We start from the raw sequence: 19,676 nt of genomic DNA, 5'->3' as shown, positions 1-19,676 counted from the left end.
GAAAGACAGCTAATAAAGAACATCTGCCAACGATGAAATTATGATTTTAAAAACCATTTGAATAAAATAAAAGCAGGCGTACGCCAAGATAGCATCTCTTAGGTGAATGCTTGTTCTGTTAACTCCAGCATCGGTACCGTTGGTGCTGTAGCTGTTAGAATCTTATTTGCATATTAGGTCCACATCATTGCATGTAATACAAACTTACATCCACGAGATCCTTCAAATCGCCGAAGTGTGAAAGCCACGAGAGGCAAAGCAACCCGACATTCTTGTATTTTTCAGACTTCGTAACGAAGCACCACACAAGAGGAACTTCGATAATGACTTTACAGCGGCATCATCATGCAGTGTGTCCGAACGGAACGAAAACCAAAAACGAAAGACGAAAAAAACGATATTTTTGACCGGAACGATAACGTAATCGAAAGCTTTATCTATTATTTCGTCCCGGAGTGAAACCTAAATTTTTTAAATCTTTTTTCGGTACAAGAGAAAACTTGACAATCCGGAACAACTGAGGTCATGCAACGTGAACAATTATGCATATATCAGGCTACCTATTAGCGCGTACCTCAGGCAGGAATTCCAAAGCAAAGGTATGTTGAAATTGTGCGAAAAACAAAAACAGTGGCAACCAGTGATGTTTACATAAACGCTAGTGGACTTTTGCGCGCCTGTCACGCAGGGTAGCGTGGCGAGGGATTTGTCAGCGCTGAAGTTTGTAACAGCGAAAGCTGTTATGAGATTACAACAACCGATTTTGGCGCCATGGTTGTCCGGCGCCGCCGGTGTCCGTAACCGATATTGCGTGAAACAAGAAAAAATGAAATTAGAAACACATTTCTAGGATCAAATGGGATTTTAACCCGTGCCCTCTGCGTGGCAATCGATTATTACACCACAGTGCCACGCTGGTGCTTGTAACTCCTTCGCAAAAATACTCTGTACAGGCATCATGTCGGGCAAGGAATCGGGTTATCATATGTAATATAGCTTGGCGGAAGATTAAAATAACAACCTGGCGTGACACAATGCGAATTGCGCAACGAGTCGGTCGTTGAATACTTCCAATCCGTTACAAAGGGCTCAGCCATAATTCTTCATCGTCATCAGCCACAGCACAAAGTGCACATAATGCCTTACAGATGTGTAGCGGGTACCACGATTCTCCGAAGAATAACGAAAAACGGCATAGTGGGTGCTTTGCTACTTCAGAAAAATTACAATGTTTTATGGCGTAGTGGGTACTTTGCATGCGTATTTGTATTAGTTGCCCCAAGAGAGTTCAAAATTATCATTCGCCCAAAGGGAGGACTCAACATTGCCCAATTAGGAGCGGCCAGAGTGGCGTCGTGCGTCTACCAGGCTGCTGGTATACCCGCTGAGCACAGGGAAGACGACACTGTGTGCCTGAACGTACAACAGAACATTATCGTAGTGAGTACCCCCAGTGAATCCAACGCAGATAGATACCAAAGAGTCGAGCGTCTCGTGGTCAACGGCCAGGCCTATGAGACCAATGCGTATGAATCGGCACCAGACCTAACTTCCAAGGGAGTCATCAGGGGGATACCTCTCGAGGACTCCCCCCGGGATATCACCGCCCAAGTTGTTACCCCTAAGAATCCTACGGCAATTGCTGCGAAACGACTCAGCAATACCACCAATGTCATCGTGCTCTTTTCCGGACTGAAAGTTCCTACCTTCGTCCGCTACGGAGGCGCACTGATCAAGTGCGCGTTATACAGAAAACAATTGGACCTGTGCCACCAGTGCGGCAGACTAGGCCATCGCATGGACGTGTGCCCCAGCCCGCAGGACCGGGTCTGCAGAGGCTGTGGCACGGCCAACCCTGGTCCCGACCACCAATGCAACCCCTGTTGCCAGCTTTGCGGGGGTGAGCACTTAACGGCCGACAGGAAATGCAAGGCTCGCTTCAAGTTGCCGTATATAGTCAAACGAAGACGATGGGAAAGACAGCGACAACGGGAAGAAGAACTCCTAGCCTCGGAAGCTACGAGGGAAGCAATTGGACGCCCTTCCCGGGAGGCCAGATCCAGTTCGCGCTCTAGGGCCCGTTCAAGAACCAGACAGTCCAGATCACGGAGCCGCACACCCGCTCCGGCCCGACCCAGATCCAGGAGCCATACGCCCGGACCACCACCTCAAAGCTCCCGATCGCAGTCTCGCAGCAGAGGAAGCGGATTGGCGGCGGAAGATGCGACCTACAAGGTGGGCTGGGTAGACGTGGTCAAAGGCTCATCGCGCCGCGGCGGATCTGGGGAGACTGCAGCTTTTAGAGAAATGGCAGAAATGAGACGGGAAAATGCGCAGTTACGGGAATTAATCGCAAATCTCACGAGAGAAATTCAGGAGCTTAAGAATAATCGAAAGGCAGACGTATCCCCCCGCCCAAGTAGTTCACATGGAGGGGCCGCTGCAGAAACCCCCGATAATCGCATGGAGGAAGACGACAACCCTCCGCCACCTAAGAGAAAGGCTCCGGCAGTTATCAGCCAAACCGGATCACAGCTTACCGATCTAGGGCAGAAATTAACGGAAATGCAAAGTGCACTGAAAGACCAAGCAGAAGCCGTCGGTAATCTCACGTTGGCGATCTCGACCATAATGTCGAGACTTGACAAATTCGAAAATAACGTAGCCACCTTAAGTCTCAGGGTAGCCAAACTGCAGCCAGTTACTACTGCAGAGGCCCCCACAACTGGGGTCGCATCTAATCAATTCCAAAACGCCGCTACAAGCACTGCGGCAGTATCTGGGGTCGTTCAGTCCACCACTCCCCAGTCCTCCACCTCACGAACAGAACAAAATAGGCAAACGCGGTAAAAGAGGCGAGCTGACGATTTGGCAGTGGAATTGCAGGAGCTACGCCGCTAAAAAACCGATCCTGCAACAATACATTAAAAGCAAATCGAAACCAGACGTAATAATGTTACAAGAGACACACGGATTAGCCAAACTTCCAGGTTACCAAGCCATCGGTCCCTCCTCTGGGGAGAACCGCGCGGTAACTACTTTGGTCAGGAAAGGCTTAGTGGTCGTTCGTCATGACATTACAGTAGCGCAAGTTGAACATGTATTCGTAGAAATTATACCCAAAAGCAAAAACCAATCCAGCACGTTCATTCTCAATCTATACAGCAACCCTGCGCACATACGACAGCGCTTCCTAACCCTATTTAAGAGGGCCGCCGACCTTGCGGGCTCGCACCCTTTACTAATCGGGGGAGACTTTAACGCCCCGCACGGAGCGTGGGGTTACGCCTACACGAGAGCCAAAGGCAAGGCATTATGGCAAGACATACAGGAGACAGGCCTTACTCTCATCACCGACCCCAGCTCCCCCACAAGAATGGGAACCGGGCTGGCAAGAGACACCACACCTGACCTAACATTAGTGAAGAACACGAGAGGATCAAGTTGGAAAAACACGTTCGAAGACCTTGGTAGCGATCACAGAATTCTCGAAACTAAATTATCGGATACTTTAGAAAGAGAAACCAACAAAACGTTCAAATGGACAGACTGGGATAAGTTCCGTCAGAATAGGGCCGGAATGACGCACGAACCCATCACGGACATCAAACAATGGGCCGAAAAAGTTATGGCTGACGTCAAAGATGTTACAAAGACCGTGGCGCCAGAACTTCCCATCGATAAGATAGACAGCCGCCTGGTGCACATGTGGGAGGCCAAACGATCATTACAGGCCAGGTGGCAGAAACAAAGACACAACAGGAAGTTGAGGAAACGCATTGCATTACTCAACAAACAAATTGAAGAACACTGCAGAACTCTTAGTAAACAGCAATGGGACGAGATCTGCAACACGATGGACAGACGGATTGGCACCGGTCACACGTGGCGCCTGCTCCGACATCTGCTAGACCCGACCAAGACCACGACAACACATAGGGAAACCATGCGCAGGATAATACACACACACACCAAGACCGAAGAAGAAATCCTCTCCGAGCTCTGCGACCGATACGCCCCTCAGAACCCAGTTATTCCACACGTGGAATACACGGGAAGACCCAACCCCTCTCTGGACAGAGACTTTGACGAGGCGGAAATCTGGGCCGCTCTGCAAAAGCTCAATAGCAAATCGGCCCCGGGACCGGATGGCGTAACCAATAAGGCCCTTCGTAACTTAGACAAAGAGACCATCTCCGAACTGACCAAGTACATCAACGAATGCTGGACCCGAGGATCCATACCTGACCAATGGAAAAGAGCGAAAATGGTGCTCATCCCCAAGCCCGGAAAACCCCCAAATCTTGGCAACCTTCGCCCTATATCCCTTACGTCGTGCGTCGGAAAGTTGATGGAACACGCCTTCCTCAGTCGTATCAACGCACACTTGGACGACATCGAAGCGTATCCGGACACCATGCTCGGGTTTCGAGCTCATCTCTCCACGCAGGATGCAATGTTGCAAATCAAACACCAGGTACTTGACAACAAGACAAGAGGTACCAGGGCCATTCTAGGATTAGACCTCAAGAAAGCCTTCGACAACGCAGCTCACGCAGCCATACTATGCAAGATGGCCGCACTAAATCTAGGCAAGCGAGCGTACAACTACGTTAAGGATTTCCTCACTAACAGGAGTGTCTCGTTAACGCTGGGCAAACTCGCATCAGAGGACAGGAGTATGGGCAGCGTCGGCACCCCACAAGGCTCTGTCATCTCGCCGATGCTCTTTAATCTCGTTATGATCGGCCTCCCCGAACGCCTAAACGCCATAGAGGGAGTGCATCACGCCATATACGCAGACGACATTACGATTTGGGTATGCGAGGGAAGCGACGGAGAAATCGAGCAGCGGCTACAGACCGCGGTTGAGGTAGTGGAACAGTACCTCGTAGGAACCGGTCTTGTCTGCTCGCCAGAAAAATCTGAACTTCTCCTCTACCGCCCGACGCTTAAGGGAAGGCCCCCCAAGTGTTACATCCGGCATGCCGAGCACGAAGACATCTGCGTACGCACCAAAGAAGGAAACGAAATACCAAAGGTCAAGCAGATAACGGTGCTCGGACTCATCATAGAATCCAACGGCGCCAACGGAGCAACGATCAGGAATCTGGAGACTAAAATCACGAACACGATGAGGCTCATCAGAAGAATCACCAACAGACATCGCGGTATGAAGGAGGCCAGTGTCGTCCGACTCATACACTCCTTCGTCATTAGTCACATAACCTACGTGGCCGCCTACCACAACTGGTACACTGCAGAAAAGGCCAAGCTTAACACTCTAATTAGAAGAACACACAAGATGGCGCTGGGACTTCCTGATAGCACAAGCACGGAACTTCTACTACAGCTGGGCATCCACAATACGCTCGAAGAGTTGATAGAGGCTCAACAGATCTCGCAACTCGAGAGACTAACCAGGACACGAACGGGCAGGAGCATCCTGGACAAACTGGGGATAGCCTATCACAAGCAGCACGGCGACAAGACATCCCTCCCAAGCTCGATCAGAGAAAAGCTCCAGGTGGCTAGCCTACCTAAGAACATGCATCCCGAACTCAATCAGGGTCGAAGAGAGAGTAGAGCCAGGTCTTTACTACAAGCATTCGGTAGGGACAAGGAAGCGCTGTTTGTAGACGCAGCAGAATACGCGGATCAACGTGCATTCGCAGTGGCAGTCCTCAACACTGATAAACAATTGGTCAGCTCGTGTAGTGTACGCGGAAAAAACCCTGAGGCAGCGGAAGAAGTGGCGATCGCCCTAGCCATCGTTTGCCCCGGTTGCAGGTATATAATAAGTGACTCGCAGGCGGCGGTCAGAAATTATGCACAAGGCAGAATTTCACCAGAGGCCGCGGCTATCCTCAAAGCGAACGCGAATTATATCACCTCTGAAGAGACGGAGGAACGACACATTATATGGTTCCCGGCTCATACGTCCCCCCACACCCCCGTACCCAACCTCAATGGAGAGGTCCATCGCGTAGCGCGAGGTCTCACGTTCCGCGCTCGTGTAGAAAGGTCCTCTCCAGGGGATGCAAATCCAGAGGAGGGCTGGACAGAGAGAGACAGAATGACTAGATACTGTGACATTACAAAATTTTATCAAAAATCCAGGTGTATTTATCCACCCCCAAGCCCCAAACTCGACAGGGCCCAATCGGTAGATTGGAGGCAATTACAAACCCAGACCTTCCCCAACCCCGTTCACCTCAGGAGGATATACCCAGACGTCTATTCAGACGATAACTGCAAATTATGCGGCTGGACTCACGCATCTCTTAGGCACATTCTCTGGGAATGCGCGGTTATAGGCGAAGAACATGCAGTCTCCCCAGATGAAGCTGCGGCGCGGTGGACGGCCGCGCTGCGCAGCTCAAACCTGCAAGATCAACTGTGGGCCATCCAGCAAGCCCGTGAGGCGGCGAGGAGACAGGGTCTCCGGTCCTCCTCGGGGGCGGCCTCGGCCCAGGCCACGAATTTGCCGGAGTTCTGAATAAAGTTGTTACCACCACCACCACCCAAGAGAGTCTGCAACGGGCTCTAGGAAGGCCGCTCTTCCAGCTTTCGCTGTGACTGTGCTGCGTGTTCGGCGCAGGCCTGGCGATGCTTTTATCAGAACAGCGGTCTTGCACATCAGAGAGTACACTTAATGGCGTACTGCTTCTGAGATCATGCTCACTCCCTTGACACAAAGCAATGAGCCCGCTGAAAAATTCGTAATTGACCTTTGAGAAAATAAATACTATGACATTGAAGGGTATTCTGGTTTGTGGTAGTTGGTAGGAGTCCGTGGTGCAGTTACTTCCGCTCTTTTGAAGAACGTGGGAAGAACCCCTGTCCCACCTTCTTAACAAGAGGTCAAGTAGCTACATTAAAAATGCAATGTTTTTTATGATTACCTTAATTTCAAATTTTTGCATTAAAAACCGTCCCGAACCGTTTCGGAACATTTTTTTTTCGTTCCGGAACAGAAACGGAACGGAACTTTTTGCGGTGGAACGAAACAAAAACCGAAACGAAAAACATTCGTTTCGGCACCCTGTCAGCATGTGTGCGAAAGACGCCGCACGCATTGTAGTACGCGGCACAGGAGAGTGGCTAAGTGCCCAGTGCCATTAACGATTGTAACGAATGGGAAAAAACGATTTAAAAAAATCGGCTGGGCGCAGACGTTCGCGCGCTTGAATGTCGAGACGACGCGAGCGCCCCCTCGTAACTCTGCCCAACCAATATATAGGGACGCTCAGAGCATATCGCCTAACCTCGCTGGAAAACGTTTGCGGAAAGATAAAATAATGCCTCTGCCTGTAGTTTTATTCCGGTGACTTAGTGGCAGGCAGTATCACCTTGAGAAGCTCGAGATCAGCCAACGTTTGTTGCTTCGCATGGTGGTGTTGCGATCGCAGTATCTTGTATCTTAAAATACACGATACATTCTTCAATGTATCGAAAATACAGATACAGATACTTGTTTTGCGAGACGTATCGCGATACAGATACAAGATACCGAAAAAGTATCTAAGATAGTATCGAAGAAACATGTATCTTCGATACTGCCCAGCACTGGCTCAAAGCAAGAAATCCGGCACAGGCTCCTACTGCCTGGCTGATTCGCATGATATTAATTCCCACATTGCGTGGAATCTGCCAGATCTTTTGCGGCGAAGGGGTATGTGGCTAGGCGAAACGAAAATCCGTCTTTTCGATCTTGACAGAAACTTCTAGATTGGCTGCGCCGTCAGAGGCGTCGTTCTATAAGTCGTACCCAAGCGCTTGCGCCATAGGCTGCGCCGTCTCTGACGTCGTTCTCTCCGTTGGACCCAAGCATGCGCGCCATGGTGGGCGGATGCTTGGAGGCAGCGGCGAGGAGGCGGTGGTGCGGAAAGAGCAGCATCAACGTGGCAATGGCACGAACGCGTTCGCCGGGACCAACGCCCGCTTTCGGAGGAAGTTTCTCGGGTGGCACTTCAGTGGCGGCTGCGACCGCCTGTGGTTCGACAACCTGGCTAAGATCGACAGGATCCTGTCTCAACAACAACAGAACAATGCCATGGAGGTACACACTAAACATTTTTACACCCTTAAGGGTGTAAGTCGGTTTGTCGCAAAACGGACACCCTTAGGGTGTTATTGACTACACCCTTCAAATAGGGTGTCAATTTAACACCCTAAAGAAAGGGTGTTCAGCAAAAATTTTATGGGGTGTTAGGGTGTTAGCTCGTATTAACACCCTTTTGTATGGGTGTTGGAAGGATGTACATGATTCCTTTCGCGTCATGTGTAATGGCCGAAACAAGCTGTAGGTGGTCACAAAGGGCGTCATGCATGTGTTCCTGCGGATGTCATTAATTCGTGGGGTACTACCGAATTTGCACAAACGCGTCTTCATATTGGTTTGGCAAAGGTCGTGTTCACATAAGGAGGGCTTGGTTGGAAAGACACCCCGAATTAGTGAAATCTGCAGTGATCCATGCGTAAGCCTCGTGTGTTCATCTGAAGCTTCAAATTCGGTCATCACCCACTTGTGCTGCATATTAAGGATCATGAAATGAAATCAGAAGTAGTACACACATAAATATGTATATACAACATCATGTACGAGCATATGTACAAAGCAATGCTTAATATGGCTTCCACATCCAGTCAAACTGGTCTGCAAAACATAACACTTGATTTTCAAAAAATATAAAATATTTATTGTATGCTGTGATACAGAAAGGTATGAAAAATTGGGAAAAAACAGGCATGGGTAATGATCAAACATTTTTTACGTACAACAAAATTCGTGTTATGTGCGCTTTGACAACAAACATAAGCTGATCGAACCTGCCGGGTGCCTGATACTTGAAAATGATTTGTTAAATTAAAATAATAAAAATTCCTTATTAAGATGTCTTGAATAGTCAAAAAATCTAAAACATTCTTACTGTGCTCGAAAACTAACAGACCTTTGCATTATATCAACACTAATAATATAATTCAAGCAAACAGATGCCGAAAATCGTCCGTTGTACTAAAAATTGCAAAACTGAAACGGGCGCTTTCATACCGCAAGCCGTTTCATTGTCCTTAACAGAAATTGTTCATGTTTGAGCTCGAGGTAGGGGAAATCCGTAAAACCGCAAGTAGATTCACTTGGAACCACTGGAATACCAATGTCTAGTTGATGCAACATATGGCACCTCTGAAATACCGCTGTCAGTAGATGGAGCACAAGGGATTGCAAGAATGACACCCTGCATTGAAAAATAAAATGCATGGTGAGTGTGTGCTGCATATGCACCTTGTACTACAGCGCAAACACAATCGTAATCACGTTCCCGCTATTTATTGTGTCCTTGTGTGTTCGAGCACTAATAGAACGTGAATACACACCTACTTCCCCAGACCCGTTCGCTACAGTATAATGTCCTGTACAATGCAGAAAATTTAGTGCCAGTGTAATGGCATGCATAATTAGTTGCGCAGGGAACAAACGGCAAAGGGAACAAAGCTGATGCTATGGGCGCTACTGGTCTCCCTCTGCATTAAAAAAAGAAGGCGCACACAGTGGTGAACCCTTTCTACAGCTGCTTGTTTTACGAGCCGGAAAAAAATGTTAATATATGGAGCACCTACTAGCTCTGTGATCAACCTAGCTGAAATATTGTGCTGTAATAACTGTCATATACGCAACAAATGAAACCAACAGACAATAATAAGCGCTGTCTAACAAAGAAACTAGCCCTCGAACAACTACTTTCCTTTAATAACAATTATAGTTGTGTCTTGGTCGGTAGTACATAGGTGTGTGCATGTATTCAGAATTTTGAATACGAATCGAGTATTTCGATAATATATTAATTATTAGCATATTGGGCTAAAAATGTGAAATCACGCTTTTTGGAATATTCGGAAAATTCGAACAAATGAAGACTTGAGTGCTACGCATTCATGTCTTTCAAGTAAGATATCACTAACACGTAATCGTTCTAAGCCTCTCAGGCCTATCAATAAGTCTGACTTCAGCGCGAATGCATGCGGCAACGCCGTTACAGATAAACACCGGAAAGCACGAAAAACGCAGTTACGGCCATCTATGAACTTGCCAGTACGGCACAGCCCTATAACCATAAGAAAGTGAAGCCATCTGCCACAGCGCTGTTGTATGCGTGCTGCGCGGATTAAATAGGTGACGAGCCAAACGCGCCTGGCCGCCATTCGCTGCCACCTTCGTTCCTTGTGATGAACCGCGAAGTACGCGTCCGTCGCGGAAACTAAAACAGCTGGCCCTCGCAAGGCCTTTCGCTTTCCCAAATGACGAAAGACCTTTTGCGTGGCGTCGGCCATATCAAGAGTTGAGGGACACGGTTAATCTTTCCGCCACAAATCGTGATCGCGGCATGCGCCAACCGGTAGGCATATGGCCAACCACTACGACAGGGGCGATTCGTCGCAATTCCGTCTTAACCTTAGCAGGCTTGGAACGATTACGTGTTAGTGATATCTTACTTAAACTCGGCACCTGCGCTCTGATAGGAGAGGAGCGGGTGCGAAGAATATTCTACAACAGGGGGTCGGCAACCTGAAGCCCGCGGGGCAGTATTATGTGGCCCCCCTCCTCTTTTCACTACCTATCTGAAGACCGACATGGCAGTTCTGACCTCAAATGGGGTTAGACAAGAAAACAAATTGCTTGCAGTTGGCATTACAACGATTGTTTGTAAATTGCAACCTTAGGAGATGCGTGCTAAACACAAACGTGATTTCCATTCCTGTTTTGTACGTTATTGTTCGTTCCACGAATTCGTTTGCTTTGACTGCAAACCGTCCATAACGCTGAGAACATGGACCGTCAAAATAAGTTGCGCCGCGCGCGATAGAGGCCGAAAGGGGAGGATCAACCGGTTGGAAAACGTGAAACTGCACGTGCCAAAGATCATGATGTGTGTGTATGTGTGTGTGTGTGGGGGGGGGGGGGAGCGACACCCGAAACAGCACAATGCAGAGAAAACACGAAGAAGCAGCGTTAGCGAGTGTTTCGTTTACGCAAGTTTTTTCATATTTTTCTTGTTTCGTGTGCAGCTTAACACGGGCGTTATAATTCCCCAAGTAGCCCAACTGTCGACCCTGTTGCATTATATAACCTAGGCAGGTGTCCCACCGCATTGTACGAGCTCAGGCAGACATTCACTTACATCCGAGTATTACACACGCGCTTTGAGGTATAGTGACAAAATGGCTGTGCGCAGCGGTCCACAGCCAAATGTAACATGAAGCGCGTAACAACCGCTGCCCGACACGGCGGACGGCGCACTTTCGACGCTGAAACGATTCGCTTCACGAAGGCAGAGAACAAGGCGCGGATTCGAAGCGCGGCCGGCGCGACAGCAAACAAAGAAAGGACGAAAGAGTTCAAAACAACGGGTGCTGCGCCTGCGCGAAATTCTTCGCAGGCGGAAGCGGCCGCCAAGCCTCCCTGTTCCATTTAGCAGTGAACTGCTCCGTACATACAATGACATCTCACGCAAGACACAAACGCTAACCACAACAACATAAAAGAGAAAGCATGTACTCGCCTGGAACATTCGTGATGATAAGATCCTATACCGCCAACAATGGCGTCACAATGGCACGGCTGAATCTCGACGTATCCATTTTCGACAGCGTACATACAGTCACTTTCGTTGAGAAGACGCATGGCTAACGCACAACGTAGGGGCGACATCTCAGATCCCACCACGCGCATATCAATCACAGCTGCACAACATATAAGTTAACACATCGCTGTACGCGAACGAAAACCAAACTATACCGCACGACGACGCACAACCAGAGAACACCCATACACTTAGAGAAGGGAAACTGTACCTTTGACAGTGCAACGGAAATAAGGATAGCGGTGGCGTTGTGAACTAAAGTAGCCGACCAAGAGATGCCGTTGTGCAACAGGAAACGGAAATGAGCTTTATGCAATATGGCTGCCGTCGCTCGTTTTTGGTTGCTGTGCAGTGCGCTCCGGTCGCCCGTGCTCGTACAAAAGAAATAAATGTATATGCCACGTTTTGTTCACTTACCGAGCCCTGCGAGTGTCGTAATGAATCTTCTGAACTGTCTTTCGTGTGTATTCCGTGCTCCAACTGTGTGAAATGCTATGAAGGTGCCAGGAGACGCCAATGCCTCAACTGGCATTAACGCACAAAACACCGGCGATGTGTAAGCCTGATAATGTTTTATTACATATTCATAAATCATTACAAGACAAAGTACACCACTGAGCGTTCACACAAGCAAACAACGCGGTTACATCGTGAAGTAGTGGCTCATAAAGCGCGAACGCACGAGCAAGAAGAGCTACGAAACGTATGTAAAAATTTCCTCGTGCCAATTTTATGCAGCCTCTTTGGGACATCACCTGGCCGGTAGCCTTGCGGAGAGAATACGATAGCTTGCAGCGCAAAACTCAGTGGCTGGCAAAACTCACTTCTCTCGACCTTTTGACTTCACATTGTGAAACCACCCGAATCCGTATTTTCCTTACTACTGGCTTGTTTCTTGACAAGTTTAGCATAGCAGGCGGCAAACTAGGCGACAAAATGGATGCGGCCGCCGTGACGGGCATTTCGGTGGGGTGCGAAAACCGAAAACAGGTGTACTTACATTAAGGTGCACATTAAAGAGCCCCAGGTGGTCAAAACTGATGCGGAGTGCCCACTATGATGCGCGTCATAATCGCATCGTGGTTTCAGCACGTAATTCTCCAAAAACAATTCATATATTAAATTTCTATGGATTCAAAACTATTTTAACTGGTGGAGCGAACCTATAATAAATTCGCCCTGGATGAAAAATTATCCTAACGTCTAGTTTCTCTCTGCAGAGGCAATCGGCTAAGTTGTGTCCAAAGAGGCAAGTAATGGCTCGGAGTAGCACAAAATTTGTTTCAGCTTGCAGCTGACCGCAGACAAGTGGGCTGGGAAAATTCCAACCTTTCTTGGTAACGAGCCCACTTGACAGCACGGCAAGTGCCCAGAAATTAATAGGTATGGTTTAATCATTCTGTGCGTTCCCACATTGTAAGTAACCAGCTTAATTCACAACACAGATACATAACAAACACTTTATGGTCACAACAATACTGTAGGAAATATCAATACATTGCTTGTAAACACATGGACAACAAGTAAAATTGTACAACCAAGTCATGAGCTCCTTGGATTACTTATCCTTTTTGCTTAGAACAATTATAAAACAGCAGTGTATGAGCACAAAAACAATAGTCTTGAACTGCTAAGTCAATTTTTGCACCAGACTTCCAAGTCTTTGCCTGGCTTAATTCTCTGTTTTTGAATTCCAAATACCAGAGAATCCTAATATGTACAAACTAGGGGTGTGCAAATATTCGAGTGTCGAATTCGAATCGAATAGTACCTAATCGAATAATTTGATTCGACTTTCGAATAGCTAGTATTCGAAGTTTCGAATAATTCGACAGGACAAATATCTAAAGCGCGACAAAGGCCGATGGTGCAACTTGGTTAGGGTGGGGTGGCAAAAACTAACGCTAACGTCGTTACACTAGGCCTTCCGTTAAAACTTTCACCGACATCCTGGTTCAAAAGCGAGCGCACGCTCATCTTAAAAGAGATTGTCTATTCCGCACGTAGGAAAATACATGAGAATACTGTCAAGCCCTTCACAACTTCGTTCCCAAAACGAAGGCACGGATTTCTTGCGCAGTTCGGTCGCGTATGCTGCAAGTGCCGTAAAACGTCCCGACTTTGACCTGCGAAACCCTCGGTCATTGGCTTTGCTTGTAAGAGTTTGTTCACGCTGGGCAGTCGCCACTGCCACACCGAACTACTCGTTCAGAAACTTCCATCGTTGCGGCACGCAGTTGAAACGCTGCTGTGAACGGGCGCCCGAAGATTTTTGGGCACGGAGCACCCATGGCGATGAAGCACAACATTACCGTTGTCAGATGAGCCGTATTGCGCGACCATGGGGAAAGAACTAGCCACTGTACCCCCCTCTGTTAGTCTTTAGGAGGTTTGGAGTGGCGCTGCTGACTGGAATGGCGGCTCTTCTATCAACATGCTTGCGCGCCCATAGAAACTGAAACAAAAGCCACTCTCAAACAAGTGCGTAATGAAACTGTCAGCACGCCGTAGCGTCCCTGATTTGTCCTTTGTCTTGCCGTAACTGGCGGTACACATTTTGTGTAAGTATACTATTCGATATTTTTGGCCACTATTCGATTCGATTTGAGGTGAAATTTCACAATTCGTACACCCCTAGTACAAACATTTGCAGAAACAATTTGCGACAGTGAGCACTGCAAAATGGGCCATGAGTCACCTCCATCATAATACGAAGCAGTTTCTCTGACACCCCTCTCAAGTGTGCTACAGCACCTATTTGACAGAGAATGCTTCTTCCAATTTTCTGACAAAATTGAAAGCTGCTTCTGTGGGCACTGTTAAATTACCTAGAGTCTTGTCCTGCATCTCCACTGCTTTGAACATCATGGAGATTTGGTTTGGTGAAGACAAATCTTGGCTTTTGTCTTTCAAGAGATCCTTGCACTGTAAGCATGGTGCTTTTTTCAGAAATGCTTGTACTAGGTATCCTGACACGTAACAAACTATGTTTGATTCAAGTACATCTGCTGGTTCTTCGGTGTCTGAAAGGTTTGAGCTGAAGGTGTCGGCCACAGTAGGACTTTCTTGATCGAGTCTTGATTTCTTTAGCTCAGTTAGAAGAACAGCCTTATCTGCTTGGCAGTTGCTGCCATCTGAAAGCTTGAAGAGCTTCCCGACAATGATATGCCTGAGACCGGCAGTGAACTGAAATGTGTTTGCAGTCTCGTTACAGCTGTGCTGCTGCCGAATGATCCCAAACAGGTTCTCCAAGGGATCCTGATTCAGACGACGAGCGGGCAAAAACTTGAAGTTATAGGATTCCTGCAGATCTGCCCACAGCATACAAACCGCTTTAATTGTCACCTGCCAGCCCTAAATGGTTCTTGGTTGCCTAGGTTCTTTGAATATCCAAGATTAATCCATGCAATCCAAGAATGCAAGAATTCAATGTACCCTGTAGAAGTATTAATTGTATACCTCATTTTTCTCTCGGCTATCTTTACACAAGAACTGTTTAATGAATCAAACTGATCTATTTTCACAACAAACTCAGCTGTGCTTGTGGCTTCTGGTGGAGAACATTAAATGCTATGAATGCTTCTATTGCTAGATAGACACTGTTGCTGAGCACCCACTTTACTTTCATGTTACCAAATGCACTTTCATAGATGTGCCCTCAGTGAGTTTAGGTAGGCATTTTAGTTTCAGGTGATTGTGTTGATTCATACAAATCTTAATATGCCCCCAGGAAGCAACCTTATCACCAATAGGAATATCATGCTTCCTCAGATTATTCCTCATACATTTCAACAGGTGGGGGACGTCAAAAATGAAGGAAATCTTCTATTTATCAGCAATAAAGAAAGGCCTGTCAGGGCTCACACCCAGTGTCCTTGCAATAACGCAATTGCTGCTACCCTGGTCACAAACCAATGCTTTGACGAAGAGGCCACATGCCTTTAGCTCAATGATTAGCTTTTTCAATGACATTAAAAGGGGCCCTGCGCGAACTGACCCCTCTCTTCTCAAAGAGGCTACTGGCTGTATCCATTTCTTCGCTGTCCCAGAGACCACAAGTGCTGCAGTGTGCGCTGTGCCATTTGTTCTTTCTCTGGCATTATCAACATATCCATGTATGATGTCTTCCTTAGGGTCATACTGCAGATTTTTTCTTGATGAAGTTTTGTCAAAAATTAGGCAGCAAGCTCTGTCTTGAATTTCCCAATTTTTTTTCTTGCCTTTTCTTTGAATAACTCGAGAATCTGAGGCAGAACTCCTGTCTTTATATTTACGGCCGACAACCACGTCCTTCGGGACTTCACTGTGGGAAGGCTCAGTACTAGGGGTGTGCGAATATTCGAGTTTCGAATTCGAATCGAATACTAACTAATCGAATAATTCGATGCGACTTTCGAATAGCTAGTATTCAAACTTTCGAATAATTCGACAGTACGAATATCTAAAACGCGACAAAGGCCAATGGTGCAACTTGGTGAATGTAGGGTGGCTAAAACTAACGCTAACGTCGTTACAATAGGCCTTCGCTAAAACTTTCACCAATTTCCTGGTTCGAAAATGAGCACGCGTTTACCTTAGAGGAGGTTATGTTATTTCAGCACGAAAAAAAAAAGAGAAAGACAAGAAAAGTGGCAAGCCCTTCTCAACTTCACTTCCGAAACGAAGGTACGGACTTTTGAATAGTTCGGTCGCGTATGCCGCAAGTGCCGTTGAACGTCCCGAATTTGGCATGCGAAACCCTTCAGTATTGGCTTCACATGTGAAAATTTGATCACGCTGCACATTCGCCACTGCCGTACTGCACCACTCGTTCAGAAACTCCCATCATTCCGGTGCTCAAACAAAACGCTGCTGTGAACAGGCGCCTGAAGATTTTTCGGCCCAGAGCATGGCCATGGAGCACAATAACGTGACCGTTGTCAGATGAGCCATATTGTACAATTATACAAAAAAAAAAAACTAGCTACCGTACCACCACCCTCTGTTGCCCAAGAGGTTAAGAGTGGCACGGCTAACTGGAATGGCAGCTCTTCTATCAACATGGTTGCGCGCCCATAAAACCTGAAAAAAAAAAAAAACTCCCGAACAAGCACGTAACAAACCTGTCACCACGCCGTAGCTTTCTTGATTTTTCCTTTCTCTTGCCGTTACTGACAGTGCACGCTTCGATACTATTCGATATTTTCGGCCACTATGCGGCACTATTCGATTCGAGATGAAATTTCACTATTCGCACACCCCTACTTAGTACCTTTGATAGATATTTATATGCCTCAGGGCTTGTAAAGTAAAGACTGAGGGCAAACTGTCTAAGTTGCATCGGCCATCGTCTCCCATGTTTTTTCAGTGGTTGCAGATGCATTTGCACTCTTAGAATTTCCAAAAAATCCTTCTTTAGGTACCTGCCTGCTTCAAGAAGAAGCTGCGCATGAGATGCAGTTGGTTTCTTGGACTTTTTAAGTCTTGCAACAATTTGATGGAGGTGGGAGTTCTCGTCGCAGTAGTGCTGAAGCCTCTTCATATAACATGGAGTGAGCACTTTCCGGGTCCTGGTCCTGGCTCTTGGGGTTCCTGGAAAATCAAAAAGCCACATCACTAATGTTAAGTCTAAGGCTTTAAAACTTACACTTTGGTTAAATGGTTTGCTAAGTTTGGTACACTAGAAACACGTACATTTGTATTTTAATGCAACGTATTATTACCTGAAGGAAAGAAGCGTTAATTTCAAGGGCTCGTTTTCTTTGTTATACACAATATTAATGAGAACTAACAGACAATAATGCCAAGGAAAGTATAGGGGATGTTTTTAGTAATAAATGTAAGGTAATTGTGAAGAAAGAAAAGTGGACGAAAAGATAGCTTGCCGCGGGCAGGGACCGAACCTGCGACCTTCGAATAACGCGTCCGATGCTCTACCAACTGAGCTACCGCGGCGGCCATCCCCCCGTCCACTTTATAGGGTATATGTGCGCATTTTAAACGTGGGAGCGTCAGTCAGCGCCGCCAGTAGCCATGACGGCGAGTGTGGAACACTCTTTTTCTGCCTGTTTGGCGTCACGTAGCACGTGAACTTGTTACGAGCTGGCAGCTGACCAATAATCCCTCGCATACTACCTGAAAGCATCAAGTCTGCCAGAACGAGACCCTCGCTATGAATGAAGGAAAGAAGCGTTAATTTCAAGGGCTCGTTTTCTTTGTTATACACAATATTAATGAGAACTAACAGACAATAATGCCAAGGAAAGTATAGGGGATGTTTTTAGTAATAAATGTAAGGTAATTGTGAAGAAAGAAAAGTGGACGAAAAGATAGCTTGCCGCGGGCAGGGACCGAACCTGCGACCTTCGAATAACGCGTCCGATGCTCTACCAACTGAGCTACCACGGCGGCCATCCCCCCGTCCACTTTATAGGGTATATGTGTGCATTTTAAACGTGGGAGCGTCAGTCAGCGCCGCCAGTAGCCATGACGGCGAGTGTGGAACACTCTTTTTTCTGCCTGTTTGGCGTCACGTAGCACGTGAACTTGTTACGAGCTGGCAGCTGACCAATAATCCCTCGCATACTACCTGAAAGCATCAAGTCTGCCAGAACGAGACCCTCGCTATGAATGAAGGAAAGAAGCGTTAATTTCAAGGGCTCGTTTTCTTTGTTATACACAATATTAATGAGAACTAACAGACAATAATGCCAAGGAAAGTACAGGGGATGTTTTTAGTAATAAATGTAAGGTAATTGTGAAGAAAGAAAAGTGGACGAAAAGATAGCTTGCCGCGGGCAGGGACCGAACCTGCGACCTTCGAATAACGCGTCCGATGCTCTACCAACTGAGCTACCGTGGCGGCCATCCCCCCGTCCTTCACAATTACCTTACATTTATTACTAAAAACATCCCCTATACTTTCCTTGGCATTATTGTCTGTTAGTTCTCATTAATATTGTGTATAACAAAGAAAACGAGCCCTTGAAATTAACGCTTCTTTCCTTCATTCATAGCGAGGGTCTCGTTCTGGCAGACTTGATGCTTTCAGGTAGTATGCGAGGGATTATTGGTCAGCTGCCAGCTCGTAACAAGTTCACGTGCTACGTGACGCCAAACAGGCAGAAAAAGAGTGTTCCACACTCGCCGTCATGGCTACTGGCGGCGCTGACTGACGCTCCCACGTTTAAAATGCACACATATACCCTATAAAGTGGACGGGGGGATGGCCACCGCGGTAGCTCAGTTGGTAGAGCATCGGACGCGTTATTCGAAGGTCGCAGGTTCGGTCCCTGCCCGCGGCAAGCTATCTTTTCGTCCACTTTTCTTTCTTCACAATTACCTTACATTTATTACTAAAAACATCCCCTATACTTTCCTTGGCATTATTGTCTGTTAGTTCTCATTAGTATTATTACCTGGAATGTTGTGTTCATCCCTTACAAAATTTGCAAGCTGTGCCCAAATTGAAATACCAGGTCAGGCTAGAGTAAAAGGCTAATTTGGTATTTTTGCATGTTATGAGAACAAAATAAACACAGGCAAAATGTATTTTTTGTCACACAGCCACGTATATGACTGGCCAAAAGTAGGCACACACCCAGTGGCAGATAGTAAAACGTTAAAACAAAAGGGCATTTATTAATGAAAGCATCTATTTAATGTAATGAGCTGTACCATTAACCAGTTCTAGTGCCAATATTTATATATTGGGGATGCATGTGGGAATAATTCCTTTTTGTTTTGTAGAATGAAGACACACTTACTGGAATTACTATGTAATCTTGCATTAATCTTGCTTTAATAAGAGGAAGAATACCTACTCTGTGTAGTTGGTGCTGTTGGCAATGGCTCCTGTGCCCCCTGGGATGCTGGCTCTTGTATTGGTGGAGAGATATTGAGGGGCACTGGAAAAGAATGCTGTATATCACTATATAAATTTAAGCAGGAGCAATGGCATTGTGCTTTATTTTTGGAAAGCTCCCACTTACTGGTCTCACGCCTTGATGCTGAGAGCTCTGGAGAGAAGTCAGGGAAATCTTGGTATTCTGA

The 19,676-nt window shown here is 46.9% G+C and overlaps 1 long non-coding RNA gene across 1 annotated transcript; it reads right to left on the bottom strand.

Moving 5' to 3' along the window:
* Positions 1 to 17,095: 17,095 nt before the first annotated feature.
* LOC125758395 (uncharacterized) lies at positions 17,096 to 19,674 on the bottom strand. Its single transcript, XR_007416015.1, has 3 exons — positions 19,616 to 19,674; positions 19,448 to 19,531; positions 17,096 to 17,216 (listed from the first exon to the last, which is right to left on the bottom strand). It is a non-coding gene; the product is annotated as an uncharacterized LOC125758395 (long non-coding RNA).
* Between the last annotated feature and the right edge of the window lie 2 nt (positions 19,675 to 19,676).

Source organism: Rhipicephalus sanguineus, chromosome 4, assembly GCF_013339695.2.
Source record: "Rhipicephalus sanguineus isolate Rsan-2018 chromosome 4, BIME_Rsan_1.4, whole genome shotgun sequence".
NCBI lineage: Eukaryota > Metazoa > Arthropoda > Arachnida > Ixodida > Ixodidae > Rhipicephalus > Rhipicephalus sanguineus.
The sequence above is the reverse complement of the archived record's forward strand: the minus strand, read 5'-3'. Positions and strand labels throughout refer to the sequence as shown.